The sequence below is a fragment of the Loxodonta africana genome, chromosome 19 (genome assembly GCF_030014295.1).
Source record: "Loxodonta africana isolate mLoxAfr1 chromosome 19, mLoxAfr1.hap2, whole genome shotgun sequence".
Taxonomy (NCBI): domain Eukaryota; kingdom Metazoa; phylum Chordata; class Mammalia; order Proboscidea; family Elephantidae; genus Loxodonta; species Loxodonta africana.
Window position 1 is genome coordinate 31,774,513 of NC_087360.1, and position 8,593 is coordinate 31,783,105.

At 38.8% G+C, this 8,593-nt stretch overlaps 1 pseudogene; it reads left to right on the top strand.

Annotated features, from left to right (window-relative positions):
* The first annotated feature begins 3,876 nt into the window (after positions 1 to 3,876).
* On the top strand, positions 3,877 to 4,716 carry LOC100668006 (ras-related protein Rab-9A-like; annotated as a pseudogene).
* Positions 4,717 to 8,593: the final 3,877 nt, after the last annotated feature.

The window sequence follows — 8,593 nt, forward strand, 5'->3', positions numbered from 1 at the left end:
AACCAGATAACTGGGCGCTCCTAAAAATCAAACACCTATGCTCATCTAAAGACTTCACCAAAAGAGTAAAAGACCACCTACAGATTGGGAAAAGATTTTCAGTTATGACATCTCCGACCAGCGCCTGATCTCTAAAATCTATATGATTCTGTAAAACTCAACCACAAAAAGACAAACAACCCAATCAAGAAGTGGGCAAAGGATATGAACACGCACTTCACTAAAGAAGATATTCAGGCGGCTAACAGATACATGAGAAAATGCTCTCGATCATTAGCCGTTAGAGAAATGCAAATGAAGAGTACAGTGAGATTCCATCTCAGTACAAGAAGGCTGGCATTAATCCAAAAAAGACAAAATAATAAATGTTGGAGAGGCTGTGAAGAGATTGGAACTCTTTTACACTGCTGGTGAGAATGTAAAATGGTACAACCACTTTGGAAATCTATCTGGTGTTTCCTTAAAAAGTTAGAAATAGAACTGCCATACAACCCAGAAGTCCCACCCCTCAGAATATATCCTAGAGAAATAAGAGCCTTTACACGATATGCACACCCATGTTTATTGCAGCACTGTTTACAATAGCGAAAAGCTGGAAGCAACCAAGGTGTCCATCAGTGGATGAATGGATAAATTATGGTATATTCACACAATGGAATACTACGCATCGATAAAGAACAGTGACGAATCTGTGAAACATTTCATAACATAGAGGAACCTGGAAGGCATTATGTTGAGTGAAATCAGTCAGATGCAAAAGGATAAATATTGTATAAGACCACTATTATAAGATCTCGAGAAATAGTATAAACTGACAAGAACACATTCTTTTGTGGTTACGAGAGCGGGGAGGGTGGGAGAGGGTTATTTACTGATTAGGTAGTAGATAAGAACTACTTTAGGTGATGGGAAGGACAATACTCAATACAGGGAAGGTCAGCTCGACTGGACTGGACCAAAAGCAAACAAGTTTCAGGGATAAACTGAATGCTTCGAAGGTCAGCGGAGCATGGGCAGGGGTTTGGGGACTATGGCTTAAGGGGACTTCTAAGTCAATTGGCAAAATAAATTGTATTATGAAAACATTCTGCATCCCACTTTGAAGTGTAGCGTCTGGGGTCTTAAATGCTAACAAGCGGCCATCTAAGATGCATCAATTGGTCTCAACCCACCTGGATCAAAGGAGAATGAAGAATACCAAGGTCACACGATAACTATGAGCCCAAGAGACAGAAAGGGCCACATGAACTAGAGACTTACATCATCCTGAGACCAGAAGAACTAGATGGTGCCTGGCCACAACCGATGACTGCCCTGACAGGGAGCACAACAGAGAACCCCTGAGGGAGCTGGAGAACAGTGGGATGCAGACCCCAAATTCTCATAAAAAGACCAGACTTAATGGTCTGACTGAGACTAGAAGAATCCCGGCAGTCATGGTCCCCAAACCTTCTGTTGGCCCAGGACAGGAACCATTTCTGAAGACAACTCATCATTCATGGAAGGGACTGGACAATGGGTTGGAGAGAGATGCTGATGAGGAGAGAGCTACTTGTTTCAGGTGAACACTTGAGACTGTGTTGGCATCTCCTGTCTGGAGGGGAGATGGGAGGGTAGAGAGGGTTAGAAACTGGCAAAACAGTCACGAAAGGAGAGACTGGAAGGAGGGAGCGGGTTGACTCATTAGGGGGAGAGTAAATGGGAGTATGTAGTAAGGCGTATACAAGCTTATATGTGACAGACTTGTAAACTTGCACTTAAAGCACAATAAAAATTATTAAAAAAAAAACTACAGTGAAATACCATCTCACCCCAATAAGGCTAGCATTAATCCAAAAAACACAAAATAAAATGTTGGAGAGGTTGTGAAGAAACTGGAACACATACACTGCCAGTGGGAATGTAAAATGGTGCAACCACTTTGGAAATCAATTTGGCACTTTTTTAAAAAGCTAGAAATAGAAGTACCATAGAATCCAGCAATCCCACTCCTTGGGATATATCCTAGAGAAACAAGAGCCTTCACACGAATAGAGATGTGCACACGCATGTTCACTGCAGCACTGTTCACAATAGCAAAATGATGGAAACAACCTAGGTGCCCACTGGCAGACAAATTGATAAATTATGGTATATTCACACAATGGAATACTACACAACGATAAAGAACAACAACGTATCCCTGAAATGTCTCATAACATGGATGAATCTTGAAGGCATTATGCTCAGTGAAATCAGTCAGTTGCAAAAGGACAAATATTGTATGAGACCACTATTATAAGAACTCCAGAAAAGGTTTAAACACAGAAGAAAACATTCTTTGATGGTTATGAGGGTGACGGAGGGAAAAAGGTATTCATTAACTAGATAGTAGACAAGAATTATTTTAGGTGAAGGGAAGTACAACACACAATACAGGGGAAGTCAGCACAACTGGAATAAACCAAAAGCTAAGAAGGTTCCGGAATACAACCAAAGACTTCCAAGGACAGAATAGAGGGGGCGGGAGTCTAGGGACTATGGTTTCAGGAGACATCTAGGTCAATTGGCATAACAAAGTTTATTAAGAAAATGTTCTGCATCCCACTTTAGTGAGTGGCGTCTGGGTCTTAAACGTTAGCAAGTGGCCATCTAAGATGCATCGGTTGGTTCCAACCCACTGGAGAATGAAGAACAATGAAGACACTAGGAAAATATGAGTCAAAGAGAAAGAGCCACATAAACCTGAGGCTCGAACAGCCTGAAACAGAGCTAGATGGTGCCTGGCTACCACCAGTGGCTGCCCTGACAGGGAACACAACAGAGAGTCCCTGATGGAGCAGAAGAAAAGTGGGGTGCAGAACTCAAATTCTAGGAAAAAAAAACAAAAACAGACTTAATGGTCTGACTGAGACTGGAAGGGCCCCAGAAGGCTGTTAGCCCAAAGCTAATTTTGCTGAGTATAATGTCAACTGGGTTTTTGGGTGTAGTGTCAATAGCAAAAATAAATTATTTATATATATATATATTTTCCCCCATTTCAAAGGCTGTGGCACCTGGATCACCCCTGAAGTTTGATACTCTGATATAACATTGTTTTTAGCTACCATCCAAAAGGCCTCCAATTCATGGGGACCCCAAACATCATCCCAGTGATCAGTTGGGTATCAAACCATTGTGATTGTAGGATTTTTGTTGGCTGATTTTTGGAAGTAGATCACCAAATCTTTCTTAGTCTGTAGGCTCCACTAAAACTTGTTCAGCAACAAGTAAGCTTCCACCGACAGACCGTACTTTGGCCAGGGATCGAACCAGGTCTCCCAAACAAAAGAACAGAATTCTACCACTGAACCACCACCATCCTTCCGATATATCATGAATTCCTCATTGTTACTGGTGATCCAGGTCTCGCTGGTGCAACACTGACATATGAGTGGGGTGAAAGCAAAACAAAAAACTTTATTTGGTTGGCCGAGCAAAGGCGCACACCAGGACCTGCCTTGCCAAGCCGGCTCAAAATACTCCAGGAAATTACACACGAAGGCAGATTTGGGAATTGTTAGGAAAAACTGCAAACATACAAGGACTGAGAATCCTTGTTCTGCCTCTAATATGCAACGCTGACATGATGGTCGTTGGTGACTTCTGACTGGGTAAGAAGATAGAAGAAATGATCAAAGAGCACACCTGGACAGGTCTACCAGGAGTTCACTGTGTGTCCTCCGTGTGGCCGCGAGCAGCTTCCACAGAAACATCTCCACTCCTGTCATGAGCCTGGCATTGTGATGACCAACTTCACAGCCTTTGTCTGAGTGAATCCTTCCACCAACCCCAGGAGGTGATGATCATGATTGAACTGAACAATTAGGGTTCTGAAGTCAAAGATCTGGTGATTAACAATGGCTGGAAAATCAGTGCTTTTTAAAGTAATTCTCCTTGGAGATGGTGGAGTTGAGAAGAGTTCTCTTATGAACAGATATGTAATGAATAAATTTGAAACCCAGCTGTTCCATACAATAGGTATGAAATTTTTAAGTAAAAATCTGGAGGTGGATGGACATTTTGTTGCCATGCAGATTTGGGACCCAGCCAGTCAGGAGCAATTCAGGAGCCTGAGGATGCTGTTTGACAGAGGTTATGATTGTTGCCTACTTTCTTTTAGTGTTGATGATTCTTAAAGGTTCCAGGACTTGAGTAATTAGAAGAAAGAGTTCATCTATTATCAGATGTGAAGAGAGCCAGAAAGCTTTCCTTGTGTGGTTTTGAGTAACAAGATAGACAAAAGCGATTGACAAGCACCTGCAGAAGAAGCCCAAGACTGGTGCAGGGACAACAGCGACTATCCTTACTTTGAAACAATTGCAAAAAATGCCACTAGTGTCACAGCGGCATTTGAGGAGGCAGTTCAAAGAATTCTCACTATCAAGGATAAGTTGAATCACTGGATTCAGACAGACACAGTAAATATGCACTGGGAGCCCAAGCCTAGCTCGTCTTGCTGTTGATTATTAAAGATATTGCTGGGGCATTCTAACCAACTCACGCCTACGCACAACGTAAGTATGAGCGTGGATAAATTAGTGTTTGCAGGAAGGTATCATTTACTAACAAAGTTAAACTAATGGATATTGCACCATACCTATTTGCTCTGTATGCTGAGCAAATAATCTGAGAAGCTGGACTATATAAAGAAGAACAAGGCAACAGAATTGGAGGAAGACTCATTAACAACCTGTGTTACGCAGATGACACAACCTTGCTTGCTGAAAGTGAAGAGGACGTGAAGCACTTACTAATGAATATCAAAGACCACAGCCTTTGGTATGAGTTACACCTCAAAATAAAGGAAACAAAAATCCTCACAACTGGACCAATGAGCAACATCATGATAAACAGAGAAAAGATTGAAGTTGTCAAGGATTTCATTTTACTTGGATCCACAATCAACAGCCATGGAAGCAGCAGTCAAGAAATCAAAAGATACTTTACATTGCACAAATCTGCGCAAAGGACCTCTTCAAAGTGTTGAAGAGCAAAGATGTCACCCTGAACACTAAGGTGCACGTGACCCAAGCCATGGTATTTTTAATCACATCATATGCATGTAAAAGACGGATAATGAATAAGGAAGACCGAAGAAGAGTTGATGCCTATGAATTGTGGTGTTGGCAAAGAATATTGAATATACCATGGACTGCCAGAAGAACGAACAAATCTGTCTTGGAAGAAGTACAACCAGAATGCTCCTTAGAAGCAAGGCTGGCAAGACTGTGTCTTATATACTTTGGACATGTTGTCAGGAGGGACTGGTCCCTGAGAAGGACATCATGCTTGGTAAAGTACAGGGTCAGTGGAAGAGGAAGACCCCCAACAAGATGGATTGACACAGCGGCTGCAACAATGGGCTCAAGCACAGCAATGATTGTGAGGATGGCGCAGGATCAGGCAGTGTTTCATTCCGTGGTACATAGGGTTCCTATGGGTTGGAACTGACTCGACAGCACCTAACAACAACAACAGTGGATATTGCTGCTTCATTAATGGGTGGGAGAAGGGGCACGTCCATTCATGAGGTATCTCTTTACTGAATAATGGCACCTTACATTTCTAAATTGTAATGGCTGTCTAATAATGTCTCTTTAATTTAAATGTTACAGAGCTAAGAAAATTAGATGACCCAGATTTTAATTATAATTAAAATGGAAAACTTGAATATTCTAGAAGTTATCCTTGGATTATTTTTTCCAGGAAAATGGAGAACTACTTTTTATATGTGTACATTTTTATGTAATTAGTGTCCCATTCTTGATAGGAGGGGAAACTTTCCAAAAGCAATAATGTTAGGTATTAAAGATTAAAATCTAATGCAGTACCAAAAAAAAAAAAAAAAAAACCCTATGGCTCACAACAGTCTGATCCTCTTGTGCATGAGGTCTCTTGGGAACCACTGGACATAGCTAATCACAACAAGAAGCTAGGCTACAATGAACACTCTCTTAAAGTCTTTCCTTGTGCACATGTGAAAACTTCTCCATAGTATACTCTTACTTAGAAGAGGAATTGTCTGGAGGAAGAATGTGCTCATCTTTATTTATAAATTGCTTTCCAAAGCTTGGTACAAATTTAGACTCGACCAGCAGTGTATGAGAGTTTCTGTGTCTCCATATATTGACATTTATCAGACTTTTTTTCCCCAAACAATTGGGGATAAAATTTATTCATACATTTTACAAATACTTATAGGGAACTTACTTTGTATAAAGCGCAGGGAAAGAGTAGTAGTAAATGAAGTCGGAAAAGTAATGGAGTGAGAGGGTGTATATGGTGCCATTGTGACAACTTTGGCTTTTCCTTGAAGTGACATAAAAGGCCATTTGAGGATTTGGACCAGAGGAATGATTAGATTTATGTTTTAAAAGGATCACTCTGGTTGCTGTGTTGGGAACAGACTGTAAGGAGGCAATGAAAGAAGCAGGGAGACATGTTAGAAAGCTATTGCAATGATCCAGACAAAGGACGATTGTGGTTTGGACCACCATAAAAATATCTCATTTAAAATTTTTGCATTTCCCAGAACTATAAAAAAAATTTTTTTTTATTATAGTGAGATTAAGCATAATTTCTTATGTGTATTGGTTATTCTGAGTTTCTTTTTTATGAATTACCTATTCATATCCCATTTTTCAACCTTTACTTCTCCTATTCAGTATCTTTTAACATTCATCTCAATATCTTTAATAGTTCAATATCTTTACCAACTCAGTAGTTTTTACTTTTGTGTATACTCTAAATGAAATTGAAGTTTTACATTTCAATGTAGCCAAATGTATTAAATCATTCCCTTGTGATTTGTGCTATTATGCCTCACTGAAATTTCCTAATCTTACATTAAAAATACTCACCTGTTTTAAAAAAAAAATTGACATAATACAAAGTATCTTCTCTGATCACACCACCACCAAAGTAGAAAGTAATAACAGGAAGAGCAAGGAAAAAAAAAAAAATCAATTACATGGAAAAGAATAACACTCTGCTTAAAAACTACGGGGTAATAGAAGAAATCAAAGGTGGAATAAGAAAATTCCTAGCATCAAACAAGAATGAAAACACATCATACCAAAACTTTTGGGACACAGCAAAGGCAGTGCTCAGAGGTCAATTTATAGCAATAGGTGCACACATCAAAAAAGAAGGGACAAAGTCAAAACATTGGCTACACAACTTGAACAAATAGAACAGCAAAAGAAGCCCACAGCCACCAGAAGAAAGGAAATAATAAGGATCAGAGCAGAAATAAAGGAAATGTAGAATAGAAAAACAATAGAAACAATCTACAAAACCAAAAGTTGGTTCTTCGAATAGATCAAGAAAATGGAGAAACCACTGGCCAAATTGACAAAAGGAAAACAGAAGAGGAAAGAAATACCCCAAATATGAAATGAAGTGGGGTACATTACAACTGACCCAACTGAAATAAAATGGATCTTAACAGAGAATTCTGAAAATCTATATTCCAACAAATTGGAAAACCTAGAGGCAATGGACAAATTTCTAGAAACACACTACCTACCCAAACTAACACACACTGAAGATGAAAATCTGAACAGACCCACGACAAGAGACAAGATTGAAAAGGTAATTAAAAAAAAATACTGTTGTGGCAGTAGCAGACTGAAGATATTTTATATAAGATAGTGTCTACCCTAATGGTCTTTATAATCTCGAGTATTCAGCCTCTAAATTCAAGTGGTGATGCTGCATGTATATTTAATTTAAATCATTAAAATAGTTTATTAAATAAAAAAATAAAAATAAAAAATACTGCTTACAATAATAAAAACAAAAAGTTCTGGCCTGGATGGTGTCACTAGATTATTCTACCAAACATTCAGAGAAGAGCTTACATCAGTACTTCTTGAACTGTTTCAAAACATATAAAAGGAAGGGTTACTGCCAAATTCATTCTATAAGCCCAGCAAAATTCTGATACCAAAAGCAGTCAGAGACACCACAGAGAAAAGAAAATTACAGACCAATATCTCTCATGAATGTAGATGCTAAAATTCTCAAAAAAAAATCTAGCCAATAGAATTCAGCATCATATGAAATATAATAATAAGAATACACCATGACCAAGTTGGATTCATACCAGGTAGGCAAGGATAGTTCAACATTAGAAAATCAATCAACATAATGCACCACACAAATGAAAGAATCACATGATCATATCAATTGACACAGAAAAGGCATTTGACAAAGTCCAACGCCATTCCTAAAAAATGCTTTCCATAAGATAGGTATAGAAGGAACATTCCTCAACATAATATATATAAAATGTATATAAATATATACATTTATATAATGTAGATAATGTATATAAAAGCAGCAGGCAATATCATTCTTGTTGGAGAGAGATTGAAAACATTCCCCTTGAGAACAGAAACAAGGCAAGGATGCCCTTTATCACCACTCCTATTTAACATTGTGTTGGAAATTCTATCTAGAGCAATGAGGGAAGAAAAAGAAATAAAGGGCATCCATATTCGTAATGAAGAAGTAAAACTGTCCTTATTTGTGGATGATATGATACTGTACATAAAGAACCAAAAAGACT